We start from the raw sequence: 24,057 nt of genomic DNA on the forward strand, positions 1-24,057 counted from the left end.
TTTAGTTCAGCTCAGTTCATTTATATTAACGTCTCGTTTTTAAAGCAACACTTGGTTATTTTGAGACGGACCTTGTAATTTTGAACCGCAGTCAGATGAAGAGGATGACACCTGTGCTGGCACCCTCCCCCTCTCCGAACTTCCACTACAAACTAGCTGGGGAACATTTGGTCATGACAGTTCTTCGGATCTCGAACCTGAAATCCTCCGTTTTAGAAACCTTCCTTACCATTAGGCTCTTACATAGAGAAAATATACAGGAAAATTTTAAATCTTTTGTCTGAATTAAAACAAGGCTTGAAGATTTTAAAATCTTTGAGAAAAGTTTTTACCTATTTTCTTTATAGATATAGAATTAATGTATAACAATTCTACTTTAAAGTTAAAGTAAGTGCCTGTTTCATTCAAGTTGAGACGACCGAATTATAAACATTTGCGAGACAAGTTAGAAAACACTTGAAAATTGGCATATGAAATTTTTTTAAAGTGAAAGGTTTCATTGTTTATGAATATTAATTTTAATATTATAAAAAATAAATCTCCGGTCAGAACTGAAATTACTATACTTCGATTTGGAAATTTTTAATTAATCACTGTCGACAATATATTCCTCAAAAAAGAAAGGTGAAAGAACAGAAGAAATGGCTATTTTTAAAAGAGAAAAAAATCAGGTTTACTGTTGGCTTTTCTTTTTTTTATAATGTGTTTCTTAATTAAATCTAATCTACTATAAAAATGGAGAAGTTTATAGAAGACTAGAATTGAATTGAAATTTTTAACTTTCCACATAAACGTGTTTTCTGATTTGGCCAATGCTCGTTTAAATTCGATATCCTTGATTTACTATATATTCCATTAACTGCAAAAGGTATTCTTTCATGAAATTATTTATTATAAATGATAACAGACATTTCATAAGATTAACTGTATAAAGAATCTATTAAATAAAATTGCCAGTATAAAAATTTTGGAAAATTCTCTCAGAATAACAAAGGATTTAATTTTTATTTCTTTTCTAGCTTTGGACATTCTTTTTACTCTTAAAACTAATTGAAGAATTTTTAATAAATTTCCAATTAATAATTAATGAGAAGCTGCTTTTTAATTTTTCGGTATAAGAAAAAATAATATCTATTCAGTTATAATTTTTTTCAAAAAACAAAACAAATAAGCATCGTAAAGATTATGAAACTAACGGAACGAATAATTTGGCGAAACGCTAATTTCAATGCTGGAAATAGAAATGAGCATATATGAAATACCATTACCTAGTATTGTTAAACACAATTTTGCATAAATTTGAATATTCATTTCTTGAAATCTGTACAGATTATACAGTAATATACGTATACTGACTAATATATTATAATCATACAAGTTAGTGGTAAAATAAATATTCATTTAAGATATAATACATACACACCAGAAGATTTTTTAAAAATTTTAACTTTAAAAATCCAGTTTTTTTACAGTAGCTCATTAATATCTGCTTAAACTCATTTCAGTGAGAAAAAAATATATTACACTAATTGTTAATTAATTAAATAATATTTAATGGGCTAATTAGCATATTCTTTGAAACATGATATCTTAAATTCTAATTTGTACAGACACACAATTCTAATTGGAAATTATGCCTAATATTAGTCTTCATGTTGTCTGTCTATAAAAATATATAGTTTCTGTTTAACAATTTTTTCATCAACGATGAATAGAAAAAGCGATATTTTTTCTGTAATTTTAAGTTTTAAATAGCTATTAAAAATTTATTTCTATAAATATAACTTTGATTGAAGCACAAAACATCCTCTATTTTATACAGATTATTTTGATATATAAATAATTGTATTTGAATAATCTCTTGTTGAGTTATGATTGTGAATGAAGCAACATAGTGGAAAAATATCATTCTTCATAAAATGAGTTTAAAAAAACCGAAACTAGTGTTTTTAGTGAAAGTACCTGAATAAAAATAATTATAACTCGAGAAATATTCCGAATATTGACAACATCTTGGTATCGTTTGAAAGATAAAGCTTCATAGAACATTTTGAAGCATTAAAAAATATTCGATATTTTGAACGATTTCAAGTTTCAAATATATACGTACACCTTAAGCAAGTGTATTAGAAAATTTAGTTAAGCAAATGTACTCAAATATTCTTATTTTGAATGGGAATTGTTTCACAGCTTTAAAATAAAGTCAATACGCACGACGAAATAGTTACTTGGTAAATTTAAATGTGCTTACATTTAACTTCTTGATGAATATTATCTAAACTTACACATTAAAGGAGAATATTGATGACATTTCCTTAATTGATTCCTATTATTATTATTCTTTTTCCTATCCTTAGATAGTGCATTTTAATAAAAAAAATTGCATTCTTTTAAATTTTTAGAAATTTTCCTCATTCTGATACCTTTTATTATTTGCTAAAGCACTGAATTTCTTCTTCTTTTTTCTTTTAAAGAAAAAAAAAGTATTAATTCACAGTTAATAAGAGTATCAAAGACATACAATACGAATCTATTATTTTATCAGAAGAGTCCGTTACGCTTTAAATAGAAAACGCGAATGAAAGAAATCAAAGGGTTTAAAAGAAGCGTTTATCCATGGAAAAACTGAAACGAATAAAAGGCTGTAAATTTGAATAAGAACAAAGAGCGTGCTTGAAACGGATTTAAACGGGAAAATGGTCGCAGCGGTTATTTTTATGATCCGGAACCCGATACTCCGCATTTCTCCTCTGGGCGGAGAACGACTTTCTCTCGCCGCACAGCTATGGGAATCTCTTTGTGTATTCATTGCGTATTCTCTTTCGAAAATTTATTGCGTCGGTTGTAACTAGAACGTTTCTTTGCTTCGTAAAAGGTTTTGAAAATTAAAATAAATTGTAATATTAATGGAATTAACGGATAAATAATTAACTGAAGAAGCAAATTTAACAAAAGTGTAAATATATCAGATGATAATTAATTAAAAATTTCAATATATCATTCTTTCAATAGTCATTAAGCATTCTGTATATAATATTATATTTTATAATCACACTGCAAACAAATAACTCTAATAAATTTTCAATTATTACATTTTTTACTACATTTTATAAGCTTTACTACAGCCTTCATTTATCTTTTCATGTAGAAAAAGACATTTATATCCTGAAATATAAATTAAGTGTTATTTATAGATGTTTTAATTAAAACTGAATGCAAGGAGAAAATTAAAAGAATCAGATGACACATATCAAGTGCACGACGCCATTTTTTTTAATTATTGCGCATTGGGCATTTGCTACAAGTAGTTTTATGCTTTAAAATAGCATAAGGCATAAATTAACATTAATAAGAGAAAACGCATTGTGACGGTTGCAAAATAATAGTAACATGTCTTAAAGTAACTTTTTGGTGATAAATAACCGTTTTAACTCCTTCAGCCATGACTGTTTATTTCCTGAACCACTTATATGAAAGTATTTAATGATTTGTGATTTAATTGTTAAACGATGTAAAAAAAGAATCTACCTTTTTAAGTTTTAAGTTTTTTCTCATTAAATGGTTCAAATATTAATCTAAGATAGTATTACTTTTCTTTTAATATTTTGATGTAAATGATTCAAGGAATAGTTCACTCGGCTTGGAAGGGTTAATATCATTGTCATAGAGCATTGGTATCAAAATGCGTTCATTACTAAAGATTATTATGCAAATTTAATATTTTCCCAATTGCTCATTTAAGAAATCTTATAGAAATTATCAAGATTGGAGATTATTCACTATGATGTTTGCTATAAAATGAAATTTAGAGTCATACACATAAAAGTTGGTGGAAACAAATTTTTGATAAAAAAAGATATTATTAAAATTTTTACTTTTGAAAAATTTTTAGTACTTATACTAAAAAATTTGTGCAAAAGATTTTAAAAAAATCTAGTAAAATCATTATTGTTTCATTTTAAAAACATTATCATAAATATAATCCAATTTTGTTAAAAATAAACAAGTTTTAGATGTTCATAAAAATATTTAATAGAATTGTAAGAGAACAAAAGAAAAAAAAAACCAATTTAGATAATCTTTTTATGAAGTTACATTATTATAAGCTCAAGCCAGTGTTAAAAACATTTTCAAGTACTAAAACTATTAACAGAATAATATAAAAATATTTCACATTCCGAGACCATACAAAGCAATAGAGAGTTAAAAAAAAAAGGGTGGAATACATTGAGAAACACCAAAAAATATCTCAATTAAAACCTATGGTTATCATATGTGTTTCTTCCTTTAACAAAATATCATTAAGTCAAATCTAAAATTAATCTGAACTTTTTAGATTACTTCTGGACGAAATCTCAAATATCCTCGTAAGTTGGGGCACTAGAGATTGAAGTTCAGAGAGAGGGAGGGGGATGCTTTCTAATTTATTGAACTCATAAGAAAATAAAGTCTTACATCCTTTTTAACTGCTCATTGCTGAGATTAATGTTCCCCATAAAATCAATATATATATAGTTATCAAACATGTATGTAAACCCTATATGATAATATTAATAAATTAGACATGTAAAGCATTTTATACGACATTTGTAATAAAATAAGTGAAAATTAAAAATCTTCCTAGTGATTCTTAATCCTATTTCCCAAAATTTATACAAAATAGCGGAAATTAAATAAAACAGATATAAAAAAATCGAATATTTTTCGTTCTAAGAAATAGTTTATAGCTCGCATACTTGAATTCATTTTCACTAGTTGATAAACTATTTAAATATTTATTGCTGCAAAATTAAATAAACGAGTCTCAAAATATATCCCATGCACCTAGCTAAAATGCCTCAATTTTCCAAATTTAAAAAAATATATATATAATCATTAATAAATGGAACATTTAAAAAATCTTGTACGAAATTTTAATAAAATATAAGCGAAAATTTAAAAAAATATATATTTTTTCAAGTAGGTTTTAAGCCTCCTTTCCAAATGGTGAACAAACATCAAAGAAACATTGAAAATCGAATACAGTCAACCCTCCTATAACGCGGTACTCTCAGAATGCGGTTTCCATATAACGCAGGGCTGAAATTGCGACAGCCCTCCTATAACGCGGTACTCTTACAGCGGGGTTTCCGTTCAACAATGTCCCATTAGTTCTTTCAGTGCACACAATGAATGGTTTTAACTCGATATGTTTATATAAACATTCAAACTTATCTCTTAGCCATTTACGGCATCGGTTTTAGTCGTCTCAGAGCTCTTTCACAGTACGTCTCGTTGGTGACCAATTCTTTCTAAAATTTTGTCTGCACCGTCCATTCGTTTAGCTTTTTGCCGCTTAATTTGTGGTTTATAATTGGACAACATTACACAATACTGTACGTAAGTACTGTAGTCTAATATAATAATAATAAAGTAATTATTAACCCTAGATTTGCATCATGTCAAACACAAAAGAAACAAGAAAAGGATTAAAAAGAAAGTTTATATCGCTTGTCTTCAGTATTTATTAGTCTCCATATAACGCGGTACGAATGATGTGATTTGTGCTAATTCTGAGTTTCTTATAGCGCGGTTACCATACAACGCGGTAGACGGTTTCCATAGAACGCGCTACGAATTAGCCTGGTTTGTACGGTTAAATCCGAGTTTCGAATAGCGCGGTTTCCATATAACGCGGTACGCACTCACCGCGTTATAGGAGGGTTGACTGTAAAACAGATAATTTAATAATATCGCAACAAGATTTCAATATAACATCATTTTTTCTTTTATATACTACTGAGTACAGTTTCTGCGTAAATACTGGAAAAATAAAAGTAAATTTATATTTAAATGAATACATTTATTCTGCTAAATAAATAAATGTACAGTTTTAAAATTTATCAGTAATCATTTTTTACATTTATAATCCTTGATTTTAAAATGTTTCTTTTCATAGTTCATACGAAACTTTATTAAACACTTAACAAAATACAGTCAATGAAATATTTCAATACTCCGAGAAAAAAATCCAATTACAATCAATTAATTAATAATCTGATGCAATGTTAACAGCTGCATAACATGGAAAATTCCTTGTAACACAGCTGTTGTGAAATTGTTTCAGCTGTATCATGCAACTATTCAAGGTACTATACTATATGTTTGACAGATGAAATCTTTACCGAACTTTCCAACCCTCATCTAGAAATCATTTGCAATATGAGATTTAGAAATACTAAACACTGAATTTTTAATTTCAATAGTAAAAATTATATATTTTGCAGGAAGGAAATTTATTCACTCCGATTATGTAACAATAATATGTAGCATGTTAATCAGCAAGATGATTTTTTATAAAAAGTCGCAAGCTCAGAATATCCGCATTTTCTTCAAAGTAGCGCACCAATCTCTTTGATTCTCAATAACTAAGAAAGAAAAATAAGTTTTTGCATTGAAGAAGCTCTCTTCGTCGAAATCTATAATTTTTATTAAACGAATTTATTCTTTATATAAATAATTTCTCCTATTATATAAATAATTATTAACTATATTTTCTAAAAATTTGGTTAAAAGAAAGATATCTTTAATAGAAACTGCAATAAAATAATTTCATTTCTACTTAATACTTTTTTCGTCATATTTAATATACTTGGAAATTATATATATATATATATATTCTTATTATTATTGATTTTCTTACAGAATAATGTTTTACAAATATTTTATCAAATTAAGAAGCCAAGATATAACAAAATCAAAACCAAATAGAGAAAAAGGATGAAACATATTAAAGATAAATTTCTATACATTTATTTTCATAACTCATTCTATCATTAAGTTGAAAGTACTCTAAAATAACAAAAGCAGTTCCTTTGAAAGGAATGAAAAATACTTTCAAAAGTATTTAATTAATTAAAATTAAAATTTAAAAAACATTTATAATGAGTCAGCTGCTTATTCGATTTAATCACAACTTAAAATATTGTCAACTCATAAATTAATTTCGTTTCAAATATTATTTTACAAATTGAGTTTTTCCTACTACTATGTTTCAGAAGAAATAAGGATTAAAATGAATTTTGAAATTAATTCTATTTTTCTACAACTTAAAAGTTAAATTTACAATTAACAAGAAAACTATTATGCGCTCTTAATATCTATCATATATAAGGAAATGTAAGACAAGTGTAGTAATAATTTATTAAATATTGTGTTAATTTTATTTATATGACATATATCATAAAGACAAGCTATTAAGCAACACAAGACATATTTCTAATATGCTTTAAACAATTGTAAATGTTTATGCATTCGATCACTTTAATTCGTCCCGATTCTTTCAAATAATTGTGAAATAAATCGTTTGGCTTTTATCCAAGAAAAGGAAGCTTTAAAATTTCCAAACAAGATTCTCACAACAACAGCTGTTTGAGCGCTGCTCGGGAAAATCAGCTGTACGAGTCGAGTTGTGCAATTGCTTCTTTCTTCCTTTTAATTAGATGGTTAACGAGTTTCCTTTTCGATTGTTTGAATTGTTCCAGTCTTTCAAAGTTTTGAACAAATTATTGTTTACAAAATGGGAAGTTAGAAAGCTTTGCAGTATTGCAAAATTTCTGAATCTCTTACTTTGATATTAAGTGTTTTTGATATAAAGTCTTTCTAAATCGTATTTCATTTACTATATAGAACAATTAACAAACTTAAAACTTCTTTTGTGTTAGATTCACAGTAATTGAAAGCATTTGATTTTAATACAACAAAAAAAATGTATTACACAATATCTTCATTTAACTTTGAAAATTTAAAATTTTCCCTAACACTTTTACCATTTATTTGAGAATATCGCAAAGGTAAGTCAAATATTTAATTGATAAAATCTCTAACCATTTGTTAATTCTATTCATTTACTAGACAGAACTGATCAAAAATTAGCTTTTTTTATTTCTCTAAGCTTTTCTCACTTCTTGTTTTCTATCTATCTAATATGATTCTAAACTGTAAAACTGAAAAATATTACATTTATTTTCTTGTGCCTTCTTGAAAAATTCTTTTTCGATAATTGAATTGCAAGAGCAATTATTGCAAATGAAAAAACTTTTTAAGTTTGTAAGCCTCACAATATGTTTAATAAAATATATTAATATTCTAACCTTCAAAACATAATCAACAGAAAAGGATAATTTTTGCATTAAAATAGTGATAATTTGAGTATAAACAATTTCGAGAACCGAAACGGTATAGGGTGTTAAAAAATAATTAAATGCTCAAATATTAGTTACATATAAAAAAAAAAAACTAACATTCTTTTAAAGTAATTTTGCTCTATGTTGGATAAACGTCGTGGAAATGTGAACAGATTACACTGTGCTGCATAAAGTTTACTCACAGTATTGTTTAAGTTTTCTTTACATTCCTAGATATTCTTTTTGTCTGTAACAAAATGGGTTCTTTATTTTTATTTATATTTTTCAATTTTGATTTTTGCGCGAAAACAAGCAAATACACATACATAAATGACTTTAGTTTTTTTAGAAGCAATTATTTAAAATTTCAAAATTGTTAACCGCTTTATTATAAACACTTTTCTTAAACGTTACCAGAAAAACAATAAAAAATTAGTTTATATAGAATATATTATTCATCGGGCGGAGGGGGGTGAATCCAAGGGTGTTTTTCCCCATTTGGGAGAATGCATCAAAAATAATGACTGCATACCCTCTTTCATATCTAGTTACTTTATTTAAAAGTATAAAGGGAAATGCAGAGCAGAATAGCACATCTTTCCAAAATATGATTTTAGTATATTTAATAACATAATCAAATCTTTTAAGTTAAAACCCTTTCTTTCATAAATTTCAGCAGTTGTCAGCATAGAGCGATCAATACTTTTCTGTGTCTAGCCAACTATAACACACCTGTCTCATTTCTGCGCATGCACTTGAAATTATTTCTATTAAAAAAGATCCGTTCCAATTTTAATGCATTATTACCACGGTAAACGAAAAAATTATTTGAAAGAAAAAAAATGAAGTAATGAACCGAATAATTTTGCGCTTCATAACATTGCTCTTCTGAAGAACCTAAGAACGCTTACCATTGTTAATAAAACAAATTGATACTTCATTAGTTCATATATAGCTTATGAATTTAAACACTGCTTTCCCAGTTTCCCAAAAATAATATGTGAAACGTTCAGCATTTCAGAGTTTGAGTTTTCGAGAAATTGAGACATTAAATTCATTCATTAAATTCAGGATTCAAAATTCTGGAATTGTATGATAAGATGAAGAAAAACTCTTTTACAACACTATTAACTTACTATTATTTGCTTGACATTTATTTAAACAATTGAAGGGTTTGCTGCAAAAAGAAGGTAGCTCCAATTATTCAAGTTTACAGAAAACCGGCGGTAGCACCAGGAACTACCTCTATATTGCGACAAACTAATGAGGCAAACATCTCCATTGCTTGAGTTAACGCAAGAACTAACGATTGGAGCTATATTTTTCTGGCACCAAACGAACTAGTTTTTATTTTACAACATGATAGTACATGTAACTCCAAATTCCCCTAATTGGAGCTACATCTGTTTTGCAGCAAACCCTTCATTTTTTTAAAGATAATGAACTTGCTTCATGAAAAAGAAGACAAATGATTTTATAAGCTAGATATTATTTTTTTTTGAAAAATTAAAGAAGGAATAAACATGTTACATTATTTAGTACATTCCAGGTTGGTATAAAAACATGAACTAAGAATTTTAAAAATATTCTTATACAAAAAGAAAAAAAAAGAAGAAGAAACCAGAAAAGAATCACAAAGTTAAAAAAAATGCCATCAGTGTATGCCTGAAAACTCAATATTAAAGACTTTTTTTACGAGACAACTTATTAAAATTAATTAAATATAAAAAATAAATTATTTTTAAACATATTAGATTACCAAAACTATACGGGCTAAAACTCCAGAATTTCGGTACATATATATTTCAACATTATTCACTTTCAAATAAGGAATAGAGGTCAAACAATGAATTAAAAGTAATTTTAATATCAGGAACCTAGATTAAGGAGTCAAAGATCTCAGCCCACATGAAAGATCCACTGTGTACATCATAGCGTAAGCATATTGAATCGATTATCGTCAACTGTTCTCCCGCCAGTGCAGTGGGATTGTTTGGAAAAGCAGAGGACATCGAATCTAATCTCACCTTCTTATATGACTATAATTAACCCTTCGCACATGGATGTCTCCTCTCAAGCACCATTCAAAACAAAGAATCATTAAAAATTTTTTTTCTTTGAAAATTTTAATAGTTACAAACATTTACTCAGAAAATGGTAACATGATATAGGTGTTGTTTATAGAGAAATTTAATTTAAAACAATTATATATTCCTATTTTTCAGAACAATAAGCACATTCTTGTAATAAGTAATAAATTAAGAACTGAATTACTTGTCGGAGTATAAAGATTTAAAGATGGCAAGATTCATATCAAAATACATTACTTCAAAGCGAAACATTTATCTAGGTAACCTTGAATTTAAAAACAATTAATATATGACTTAAAAAGTTCTTACTTGTTTCCCTTCATTCTCCAGCTTAGCATGCTGAATTTAAATCCATTTCATTAAAATAATTTGACATTTGGTATTGAAACCTTTCACGGATTTTTGTATTACAAAATAAGGTTTGAATACACAATAGATTTTCATGTAAGCGAAATTTAATTACTGACTAACGTTATCCTTTTAAAAAAAAAGAATAACTTAATCACTTTCTCCTTATATTATCTGAAAGAAATTCAATTTCGGATCAGGAAATCATTTATTGATGACAGCTTATGATTTAGGAACGGGGGGGGGGTGATAGTATCCATCGAACGGAAGGTAATCAAGTCATCCTTTTATGTAAAAATATTTAAGCAATTTTTTTTTTATTGTGCCCAGATAGCTATTTCGAAATTATTTTAATTTTTCAGAAAAAGAACTAGACTTTTATCACTTCTCCTATAACTGTTAAGAAGTTTTTTTTTAATACCAAAGTGCAGTGAATAAAAGTGAATTTAGCCTTATAAATTATTTCCGAATTATCGTATTTAATCAATATGAATTCTCTTTATTTATCATATAAACTCCTACAATTAAGTTGCAGATATGAAATATGATCAATTTTTAAAATTTCATTTAATCCTTTAAAGGGTCATTTTTTCTAGTCATATTATGTTAAAATATTTTTAGGCTTGAAATTAGAATAAGGAAAGGGATTAATTTAATTTATTAGATAAATTTAATTTAATTAAATAATTTGGTTAATTAATAATTAATTAACAAATCAAGACACATCATTTTGTGTGAGATAAAGAACTGAAGCATCTAAGTTTCTGTCTTTCTAAAGAAGTTTGTCAGAACTTATGCCAACCTACGTAATTTCATACAAAGATTGATAAATTTGGTGGGAAGCATACTTCCCACGGCTCTAGAAAGGGTTAACTTAAGTTTTTATTATTATATAATTTCTGAGCAAACGTGCAGGATATTTTGAATTCACAATTATAAAACTTTTCAAAATTCTACAGCAATTGTGAGTCACTGTTTAGACGAAACTCTATTATAGCATCTCCTGTTACAAATTATAACAAGTAATTGAGATACGATTTCCGTGTTCGATTCGTTGTTGAGAATCTAGTTTTTATTCTACATAAACATCGCATCACATCTAATGAATAATTATGAAAAATAATTCACAAGGCAATTTTTTACTTGCACTGTAAAATTACTTTTTTATTTTATAAAAAGAATTACAGAGCCTAAATTCACAAAATTAAGGCATGAAGCAATCAGTTTTTTTTAGCATATTAAATTCAAAACAAATGCTGATTCCAATATTGTTCAAAAGTGTTTTCTAAAAAAAAAAAAAAAAGCTCTTTCGAAGCCAGCACAGCATTTCAATCCCAAGTGCCTTCTTCATGCTTCAAGAGGATATCGATAGTAAAAAGTCGATATTACACAAGATTTAAAACGTCGCATAAGCGGAAAAAGTCTAGACCACTTAACGCGTTTGACATGGTAGCAGTAACCTTTATTGTTTTCATTATAAAATGAATTAAAAACTTTTCTCTTATAATATGTATCATCTCAGTGCTCTTTATATCTTTATGCATATTTTATCGTTAAAATGTACTGGCATAAAGATTCTAACCGTTTTTACGATATGATATAAAATATATGGTAAAGAATAAAATAGTAGATGAATGGAGTTAGTTTTTTTACTAATAAATAATTCTAAACATTACCCATTATTTTCTGTTATAATTTATAAGTGAAAAGAATTTCTTATGAAATAATTTGTAAAACGTATAGAATTAATAGTTAATTATGAAAATAAAAAAAAATGCTAGCCTTCTTAATCTTATGTAAATAACTGCTTTTTTCCGCATCGATTGATTCCGTGTATATTTACAGATTCAAAAATGGCTTAGTTAATTTCTTTTATTTACAGTACTATAACGGTATTAAGGATATAACGTTTAAGTCAATTTCATATTTAAAATATATTATACTTTTAACACCAAAAACACAAGTAGAAAAAATAAGAAACATTATTAATTTGATGATTATTTATTTTACTTTAAATTCCACTTTTTGGTTTAACCAGGTATTCAGCATTTTTCTAAAAAAATATTCAGTTAAATTATAAAATGCAAGTAAAAGCAGAAAACTATAAAATAAGTCGTAGTCCATATCAATATACAAGAGAATTTCTTTTAAAAAATAAATTTATGCTTTGCGCATAAAGAAATAGAGGACACTCTCCTCCCCTTTTATCCATCAAATAAGGGATCATTTATTTTCATAATTTCCATGAAATTCTAGAAAAATTACAAACTTATTTCATTAATATTCTTATTCAAACTTACTTATTTCATTGATTTCATTGATTCATGATAGCATTTTGAAAAATGGCAGAAATATCATCAGCGCTGCTAGCAGTGGGTTATGGAAATTTTTTTACTCAGGACGATTATAAAAACTTCTATAATTAGTTCACAAATTTTCTAAATAATAGTAAACAAAAAAATTTGGCATAAAAAATAAAAAAATAACTAAATAAAAAAGCATAGCATATCCTAAATAATAATAATCAATTAATATCATAATAATAAAAGTAATTAAAATTAATAAGAAATGTTTAATATCCATTAAACTTACTTCTTTCTTTTAAAAAAATAAAATCAAATTCACGGAAGAAACAGCAAAAACAAAAAAGAATGAAGCTTCATTAGAAAAATTAATTTAGAGAAAGACAGTGAGGTCTATCATCTTTATTTAGAAAACTCCTTCAAGGATTAATTTATTATCAGTTGAAATTCAAAATTTAAACAGTTCAGTTCAAGACAATGCGGTGCTTCGCACTGTATTTGGAGAAAATCAAATCTTTATTTAATATAATAGTTCCGAAATAATATATCAATGCTTTTTTATTACTAGATCGGCAAATTTCCTAAAAGGTTAATAATTTTTTGCCGTATATTACCAATGATTAAACCCAAATAATTTTCCAAAGCTGAAGCTTGTATTTAATGAAATAGAACTGACTATCATTTTAAGTGATATTAAAAATATCTTTCACAAACTGAGCAAACAATTAATACGCAATCTTTTAATTCTAATTAATCAAAATAACTAACTTATTAGGAACCAAATTTTTTCATCAGAGATAAAATATTTCAATTACAATTAAGCATGCTATAATAAATACTATAAATAAGTGCATTAATAAAATTTATACTATTTAACAATGCCAACATTAATGCATAAATTTTAAATATAACTAAACAAAATTTTTAAAAATCTAGTTTCTTTTTGCACATTAATAAATTAAACGACAAAACTGTAGAGTTGCCACTTAAACTCTTTAAAAGCCTGACTTTTCGTTAAAAATGTATCGTAACTTCTACACCAAAATGTAGTTAAACATAAGTGATGAATCATTTTAAATAAAGCACTTCCGTAACTTTTCATGTTAGTAATCATTTAAAGATCCCTTTTAACACTAAACAGTTCATTAGAGCAGCCCACCGTGTTGCTGAAAGCTCATGCTTAGAATACTTACACCGAAAAAAGCTCATTTGTATGCCGTGCAGGCAGCCTTTGTTTTTCTTTTTCTTTTTATAAAATCAACAGTTAAAATTATCAATGAGAATGTAGATAAAAATTAAACATAGTATTCTGGTTCGTTAATTATGAAGCAAAACAAAGTTTTTAAGTGGAAAAGGTAGTCGAATATATTGAAGATCATTAAAAAATGAGAATACTGGTTTGCTTATTTAATTTACGAAAATAGTCATTAATCAAAAATGGAAATATAAGAACTAATGGGATAAAAAAAGTTAATTCAAAACATCGGTATCAAGTGAATGGCAGTCTCGATATAGAATTAATTCCAAGTAATATTTATTGTTAGAAACGTAAGGTGCGTTTTCTTGAAGATAGAATAAATTTAATTTTGATTTATCTAAAAAAAAAGTGACGCATAAATATTTAAAACAAATTTTAATCTTTTAGTCAATAAGAAATAAAGCTAATAAATCATAATATATACATGTATGTCATCAATATAAACTTGAAATACTTAAACAAGAATTTTATTTTATTTACAAATGTTTATGTAAACTTTTTTTGATGCGTGTAGCGCCTTGTCACAATTTTAGATCGATTTTAATTTAGATTTCTCTTATGTATCAATTTGAAGGATATATGAACTATTACAATTTTTAAAGTAATTAAGTACATAAACTTTTGCAATTATTCATTATGGTTATAATGCCCCAATTCTTTAAAAATGAAATTTTATTATAAAGCATTTTGATTCAGAAACAATAAATACAATACTAAGAAAACTACATAATGATATTTTTATGGAAAAACATTGTGGTATGAATTCACGGGAATATCTAAAACATATTATCACTGAAATTATTACTATTAATTTATATTATTATTAACTTATTACCGAAATTATAACTATAGCTTTCAAAATACAAAAAATATTTTCCAAACATCTGAAAAAAATGCAAACAAATTTTTCCAAAATGATTCCATCGAAAAATATTCTTTAAAACTTAATTCGATTACTTCACAACTTAATTCAATTTTGAAAAATGATTCGTTTTTAAATACATAGAGCTGAATTGTTGGATAAAATGTTATACAATAACAAAAAGTTTTGAAAAAAATAATTCCATAAAATCGTTTCATCTTTTATAAATATCAAAGCTGTATCCCATCCCTTATATGTTATTCAAATCTATATTCTTGTTGAAAAATACTGAGTTACTGTTCAAACATTGTTTGAACCTGAAAGTAATTGGAACTATAAACTAATTATATCACTGTCACATATATAATCATAATCAAACATTAAATAAACGGCAGTAATAAAAACAAATATTGATCATATCAATTCTTTGTAAAAAAGAAAGAAATGAATATATATCGTAATTCGAAAAGAAGTTCAAAATTTCAAATATTGCATTCATGAATTTTGTAACCGGTATTTTTAAAATTTCTAGTTCCAAAGATAAAAATGAAAAAAAAGTAAAAACACATTCCGGTATATATTAAAACTTACTATATGTTTTATTACAATTTTATTACACCTTTTTAATTGAAATCCTTTTATAATAAGCATGCTGGGTACTTCCGTACAAGCATTTTAGAAAAGTTTCCGCAAGCAGGATTTTAGAAAAGTTGTTCACAGTTAAGTCAGTGGAACTGTTACACCTAACTCTACAATAGTTGACCACGAAAACTAATATTACTTTCCGTGACAAAACTAATTAGTAACACCTTTTTCCTCTCTCCTTCAGAATGCATCTGCTAAATGTTTTTCCTGTGACTAAAACAGGAAACAGAACCGGGAAAAAATTGCTGTAAGTGATACCGGCTCCCATGAAGTACGTTTACAAACATCATTTCGCAGACGATGATACTCCGGAGAGGGATGGGGGAGGGAGAGGGGTGTGCCGGTACCAAACGATAGCACCGGGTCGAGGGAGGGGTGTGAATCGTGTCCAACACATCCTCCAGGAAGTCAAGAACAAGACAGGACCCTATGAGAAATGGCGTATGAACAGGAAAGAAAGGGTGTAGAGCTGGAGTACTCACCCCCTGGCTGCAGACGATTCCTAGGTGAGTCTGAGCGGGTGTTCGGTCGATACGCCGTGTGCGAGCGTTGGCGACTGTACCACTTCGCCGAGCGATGGGGAGGTCAACAGATTGATAGGGTTGCTGGAATCGTAGCCCGCCGCTGCCCGATTATTTAGATTAGGTTTGGGATTCGGAAAACCGATCTCTCGAATCCCACCTCTGACTCTTTTTTTGTTTGAGATCGAAGGGTTGTGAGCAGTGATACCAGTTCTCAAGAGAAATTAAGGGATCCTTAATGCACAGACTCTGACTAGAACCCCAATTTTTCAATAAATTTTGAAACGGTATTCAACTTGAATTAGAAACTTTGGATTCGTGACCTTGAATTTAGAAATCCCATTGGAAGAGTCGGAAATTAAATTTAGTTGAAATATCCGATTCTCGAAAAGTTCTATAAACATGGACGTCAAAAGAAATTTTAGGTGAAATATGAATGCATGAACCGTAAATATTGTCAGAGCAAAAAGTTTCTTCAAAAAAAAAAAAAAAAAAAAAGTGAAAGAATTGAAACGTTATACTGTTTTATAAAAAAAGAAATAAATTTCTCGTATCTTTTTTCCAAATATATGGAAACAACAAGATGTTCTCATCAAAGTAATTTATCTTCTCACACTCAATATGTACCTCACATCTCGATGTGAGAAATACCCGGCACGAAATTTTCTTTCATAAAGGAAGCTCCGTTGTCAAGAATAAGTAATAATTACAAGCCGTTATTTAATACTGCACATCAAAACCCCAGGGATTGCTGCTCTTTTTTTTTTCTTTCTTAATTACAGCCAGCCAGTCACCTCGTTATCACAGAACTAAGCCATATAAACAGTGGTTATTGTGACTGGGCTGCTGTGCTCATTAATTATTCAATGTTTGCATAAGTGAAAATGGCCAACAAAATTTCAAAGAATCTTCAAACTGTTAGTACAAAACTAGAAAATTTCTTCTTCATTTTTTAAGATGTTTTTAAATTTTTAGAAAATTGTAATATTGTGTTAAAATTACTATTCATAATGAGTTTTCTTCTAATTTCCTCGAGTTCGGCACATTCTGTTATGTATCCTTCCGAATCTGTTGAAGTATTCAGCAAATCTCCATGTCTTGGTATAATTTGCATTAATGCACAAAACTTGCACTTCACTAGCATTAGGTGAAATATTTCTTTTATAATTTTCGATTCCATTATAAATTCATATGTGGGATCACTGCTCTGTTAGGCATTTAAGGATTCTGTTAGAAAATGCCTTTTCGTGTTATAACGTGCGCTTCATTGATCCTCTTCCATAAAAAAAAGAGGAACAGTTAAGGCAGAAGGACCCATTTCTGTTATGAATATTTCAATTAATGCGGCAAATCTTGGATACACACATTCGATTTTTGTGGGTCAAATCGTTATTGGTAAAATATCCAAGAAGCGATATGCGGTATGAAGTACGTTGATACCCTTTGGGTAGTGCACACATATTTCCATTTTCTATTCAACCGGTAGGAAAAAAGTTGAACAGAAGTGTCACTAATTACTTGTCCTACATGGGGGCATCGCTAGAGGTACGTGTGCACAACCTAACTGTCATAAATGTACTTCACGTTCCTAATCGATTTTTGTGGGTCAAATCGTTATTGGTAAAATATCCAAGAAGCAATATGCGGTATGAAGTACGTTGATACCCTTTGGGTAGTGCACACATATTTCCATTTTCTATTCAACCGGTAGGAAAAAAGTTGAACAGAAGTGTCACTAATTACTTGTCCTACATGGGGGCATCGCTAGAGGTACGTGTGTACAACCTAACTGTCATAAATGTACTTCACGTTCCTAATCGATTTTTGTGGGTCAAATCGTTATTGGTAAAATATCCAAGAAGCAATATGCGGTATGAAGTACGTTGATACCCTTTGGGTAGTGCACACATATTTCCATTTTCTATTCAACCGGTAGGAAAAAAGTTGAACAGAAGTGTCACTAATTACTTGTCCTACATGGGGGCATCGCTAGAGGTACGTGTGCACAACCTAACTGTCATAAATGTACTTCACGTTCCTAATCGATTTTTGTGGGTCAAATCGTTATTGGTAAAATATCCAAGAAGCAATATGCGGTATGAAGTACGTTGATACCCTTTGGGTAGTGCACACATATTTCCATTTTCTATTCAACCGGTAGGAAAAAAGTTGAACAGAAGTGTCACTAATTACTTGTCCTACATGGGGGCATCGCTAGAGGTACGTGTGCACAACCTAACTGTCATAAATGTACTTCACGTTCCTAATCGATTTTTGTGGGTCAAATCGTTTTTGGTAAAATATCCAAGAAGCAATATGCGGTATGAAGTACGTTGATACCCTTTGGGTAGTGCACACATATTTCCATTTTCTATTCAACCGGTAGGAAAAAAGTTGAACAGAAGTGTCACTAATTACTTGTCCTACATGGGGGCATCGCTAGAGGTACGTGTGCACAACCTAACTGTCATAAATGTACTTCACGTTCCTAATCGATTTTTGTGGGTCAAATCGTTATTGGTAAAATATCCAAGAAGCAATATGCGGTATGAAGTACGTTGATACCCTTTGGGTAGTGCACACATATTTCCATTTTCTATTCAACCGGTAGGAAAAAAGTTGAACAGAAGTGTCACTAATTACTTGTCCTACATGGGGGCATCGCTAGAGGTACGTGTGCACAACCTAACTGTCATAAATGTACTTCACGTTCCTAATCGATTTTTGTGGGTCAAATCGTTATTGGTAAAATATCCAAGAAGCAATATGCGGTATGAAGTACGTTGATACCCTTTGGGTAGTGCACACATATTTCCATTTTCTATTCAACCGGTAGGAAAAAAGTTGAACAGAAGTGTCACTAATTACTTGTCCTACATGGGGGCATCGCTAGAGGTACGTGTGCACAACCTAACTGTCATAAATGTACTTCACGTTCCTAATCGATTTTTGTGGGTCAAATCGTTATTGGTAAAATATCCAAGAAGCAATATGCGGTATGAAGTACGTTGATACCCTTTGGGTAGTGCACACATATTTCCATTTTCTATTCAACCGGTAGGAAAAAAGTTGAACAGAAGTGTCACTAATTACTTGTCCTACATGGGGGCATCGCTAGAGGTACGTGTGCACAACCTAACTGTCATAAATGTACTTCACGTTCCTAATCGATTTTTGTGGGTCAAATCGTTATTGGTAAAATATCCAAGAAGCAATATGCGGTATGAAGTACGTTGATACCCTTTGGGTAGTGCACACATATTTCCATTTTCTATTCAACCGGTAGGAAAAAAGTTGAACAGAAGTGTCACTAATTACTTGTCCTACATGGGGGCATCGCTAGAGGTACGTGTGCACAACCTAACTGTCATAAATGTACTTCACGTTCCTAATCGTTTCTCCAATATTTTGCCGCTAATGACTAGAGCGACACAAGTCAATATGGGCACGGGTCTCAAAGCGGTCATTTGTGCGCCCAAACGAAACTGCTGCCAGATGATTCCCGGAATGCCACACATCTGATTAAGTACGAAACAAAGGCTTCTGTTGTGGAGCATTCAAATTAATCTTCCGGAAGGTGAGCTATTGTAAAAAAAAATACGACGTAAGTGAAAAGTCGGATTTTTTTCTACTGATCAACTTTCATCATCTACAAACATATTTAAAACCCAATATTTCAGAGATACTAATATCATCGCATCTATTGTAGAATGTGCTTTATTTACACATGTCCTGATTAGTACCAAAATGGATTATGTTTAGGTTCAGGTATCGTTATCTGGTCACGGCTCAAAATTTTCGCCCTTTCCAAAATAGCCTCTGTACTCCCTCAAATCATGATTTTAATGATACCAAATAAGATTAGAAAGCATAATTCACCATTTCTCAAAAATCACTAATCGATAAAATGTCTCAAAATTGTGAATGAATCATAGTATATCCAATGATATTTACTCTATACGGATATGCATTTTCATTATGGGTTACGTTCCGTGGGATATTCTGAGGATAGGAACGTGCAACCACATATAATTAACTAATCGCTACATGATGAGCGAGTCTCTAGTGTATTCTAAAATGTGCCTGCTAGTATAATTAATAACGACCTCAAACTATGATGTTATGATGAGGAGCCTTTAAATACTTTAAATGGGTGAAAGGGTCATCCCGCTTGCATTGGTGTTCTCTGGCCCGAATCAATTGATAAATGCAACAGGCGCATTTTCAGTGCTTCATTAACGTGAAAATATTTATACATTGATACACTAGCCATAAGTCATGGTATTCAAGATATTATGAAACGATCAAATGTACAAATCAGTAATAGTACAAAATTCTCTATAAGGCAGATAGTTAAAATCGATGCAAATTTGACAGATAGTTGTTTCTTGGACTAAAAATTCTCATTAAAAAACAGTTATTAAAATTATAATTAGATTCCTAGTTAAAAATTAATCAAAATTTTGAGATGTTTTCCTGAGTAACTCCGGATTATATGTATTATTGCACAAAAACCCTTTCATATCACTTTAAAATTCAAAACTCAATTATTCAATTATAATAACAAATTTCTAATTTTAATAAATTTTCAAAAATATTTTTAAATACATTTTATTACAATATTTTTCGTTGTTTTAAGCAATTACTATTATAACACGCGCATAATAATATTATTATAAATACATTTTTTATTTGCAGTTTACTATTGTAGTTCTTTTTTATTTATTAAGAGTAAATTTTTAAAAGTGAAATAAGGACGGACAAATCAATTGTAGAGAATTTTCATGCTACCATAATTCGGACAGGAGTTCGAATTTCCTTCAAATTTTCCCAATAAAACCGAGAAAGCCATGGGTTTGGTTTAAGGTTTTATGGCACAAGAACCAATATGAAGGTTATACTGCGCCAAACAAGTTTATTTCTCATTCAAAGTTTAATAAAAACAGTTTCTATAAAAGTTATATAAAAAAACATTGGTAAAACGATGATAAACGACAAAAGGTCATAATGAAGCCAAAATGGTGAGTTCAAATTAAAGAGAAAGCCGTGGGGGCCTGGTAGCTTATGTCTTGTCTTCATTACCAGAAGGTTCCACGTTAGAGATCCGATTACTTAGTTAGTTAGTTGGTTTTTATGGCGCAAGGACCAGATTTGATCATTCTGCGCCAAATATCCGATTACATCGCCAAATATCCGATGCACAGTTCTGACGGCCGTTAAATTCGTCGGTGCCAAATGGCGTCCTGCTGATATGGTGCGGAAGTTTGGATAATGGGGCCACAAACTCGGATGCCGTTTTTAATATCTAACCACTGTTCAAAATTCCAAAGTCCGGCCAAAGATAGACCTAGCATTGCTTTCTATTTTTATGCAACTAAATTATTATAATTTTTATGTAGCTAAAATAAACTGAAATTGAACCATAAAGTTGAATGAAAGTAGGCATGAGGTACATTGATAGGAGTTGGTTAGGAGTCAGTGCATACATACGAGGACTTTATAGTTACTAAATTTTAAAGTAAATTTTTAAAGATAATAAAGTAACAGACGAATCAACCGTGAAATATTATCTTGAGCGATGTTTCATACACGTTTAATTATTCTTTTCCCATTAAGTCGGATGGGAAACTATTATCGGTCTGAAATACACTGATGACAGCCAGTCTGAGACTTCGCACAAATATTTATTCATACTTTCGCTCATGCGATTTGTATCAATCAAACACTTGTTTGATACAAATCGTATGTGTGCACAGGTCTACTAATTTCCTTTTTCATAAATCATATCTCACCTGCAAGTCAAACTCTTGTAACTAATAACAAATTTTCAGTAATAGAGAAATATGTACTACTTTACAAGCATTATGAAAAATGTCAACCATAGTCAACGGAGCTCCAAACATTAAAAATTTTTTTTTGGATGTAAACATTTTTTCTTTGACGCGTGTATTCTGTATACTCATAAGTTATCCTATTTTCGTTCTTTGAACAGTTCCGAATAACCTTTCGTTTACTGCGACCTTTTTTATCGATTATTTATCCCTTTGCATTCAATGACGGGTCTGACTTGTGCATCAAATGGCTGAATTGAATTTTTAATTTTAAATCAGCAGTTGAGTGAAAGTATTAAGTAATTTAAAATGCAGAAATCATTTGAAATGCTTCATCGTTATAGGAATTGAAATAAGAACAAATGTCTCAAATAGGATATGTCATCTAAGTAAGAAATTATGGGGTTAACTTCCCGTACGTCAAGAGGTTAACTTCTCTTGCAATGCATTTTCCTTTCAAATATACAGACATTTATATTCTTATATTATGAGAATTGCTTCTAGCCCGAAATTATAAATTGATTGTAATTAATTTCTCATATAAAAAGCACATACAATACATACTAAAAAGTTTCGAATACGAATACTTTTAAAGTTCATCGAAAAGTTTTTTTAATCGAAAGACAAAACAATATTTCGCAAATTTTATCTTAAAAATAAATATTCCAATAAGATTATAATTTATTATTATTGAATAATTATTATCATTTATCATTAACAGAGGAAAAGAAAATCAAATCTTTATATTTTTTCTCTTTCTCAAAACATTTTATTCTGGCTGAATGCTCGTTTACGAGAGTTCATCGTGCGACTCTCACTACAGGTTGCGGGAAACTGAAGCAGAAAAGTTTTCACTAAGTTCGGTTTTATAGGGATCAAAGTTGGTTTCTACATAATTCTGACAACAAATGAGCTTTCGGTTTACTATCATCATTTCTTGTTTCTGAGCTCATTTTTCTTTATAATCCAGAGAAAACAATTAAGTGAGATAAATTTACTAATTTAACAGCATTTAGAAAAAATATACAACTTTTTCAATAAAAAATAATTTGCTTTCAAATACCATTGCATGTTCTTTGTTTGTTTTTTTATGTTTCATGCCCTTTTTTTTATAAATAAAATAATTTTTTGCAAAATATATGTCCTAAGACAAAAGTTAAACCATTTTTAAACTGTTAAGACTATTATATTAAAAAAGAATCAACTCATTTTAATTTTTTTCAAAATTTATCCAAAAAATGTATTGATATTCTACCATTTTTGTGACTTATTATTTTTTTTATCGTTTCATGCTTTCTTATTAATTTCTATAAAATATTATTTAATTTTATTTAGATTTATATGTTAGGTGTTATTCAGAATGAAATTGCGATGACATGGAAAATCAAATTCGAATACACTATCATTTTTAGGGATTCCTATATAATTTCTAATTATTCGATCACTTTTTGGCGCCATTATATTTAATAATTATTGTAATTTAAAAAGCTGTCATTGATATTTTAAAGAACTTTATACCTCTTTCATTTCAAGGAAGCTATTTTAAAACTATCTGTGCGTCTATCTGAAAGCATGTTTGCAGACAGTAATTAATAAAAGACCAAAATTTGATGAAAAAAATTACTCATGATTTTAGAAGCAAAACTGAAAATTTACATAAAATTTTTAAATAAAAAATTTAATGGGAAAAGAAAGTTAACCAAACGCGATTTTTATTTTGTAGTTTACCTTTTTCTAACACCAAAAGAGCCATATTTGCAAATAATTTTTTCTAATTGATTCTTGCATTATCCATTAAAATAGAACACTTGTTTTAAATTCTTTCGCATATATAAACGTTTATTGTCTCTGCAGCCCACAGAAGAAACTTAAATAAATTTATTAAGCTCATTATATTCAGGTAAAAATTCAAAATAATTTTAAAAATATAATAGATATTAAAAGAAAATATTATGCTAGTATAAATATCATTAATAAATATATATGTTGTTTTGAAATTTAAAAAAAAATTAAATTTTGAAATCGTATGAAAAT

General features: G+C 28.9%; 1 protein-coding gene across 2 annotated transcripts in view; it reads right to left on the minus strand.

The window, feature by feature from the left end:
* The window catches only part of LOC129965402 (1-phosphatidylinositol 4,5-bisphosphate phosphodiesterase epsilon-1-like), a 365,955-nt gene that overhangs the window by 277,286 nt on the left and 64,612 nt on the right, over positions 1-24,057 (minus strand). The window contains exon 1 of one of the 2 annotated variants that reach the window (XM_056079249.1): positions 16,154-16,201. The exons of the other annotated variant lie outside the window; for it this stretch is intronic. The gene's annotated coding sequence lies outside the window, so the exon portion shown is untranslated. Of the gene's footprint in view, positions 1-16,153; positions 16,202-24,057 lie in introns of those variants that run through there. 2 annotated transcript variants of the gene reach the window in all.

This window comes from Argiope bruennichi, chromosome 4 (genome assembly GCF_947563725.1).
Source record: "Argiope bruennichi chromosome 4, qqArgBrue1.1, whole genome shotgun sequence".
In the NCBI taxonomy this organism is placed as follows: domain Eukaryota; kingdom Metazoa; phylum Arthropoda; class Arachnida; order Araneae; family Araneidae; genus Argiope; species Argiope bruennichi.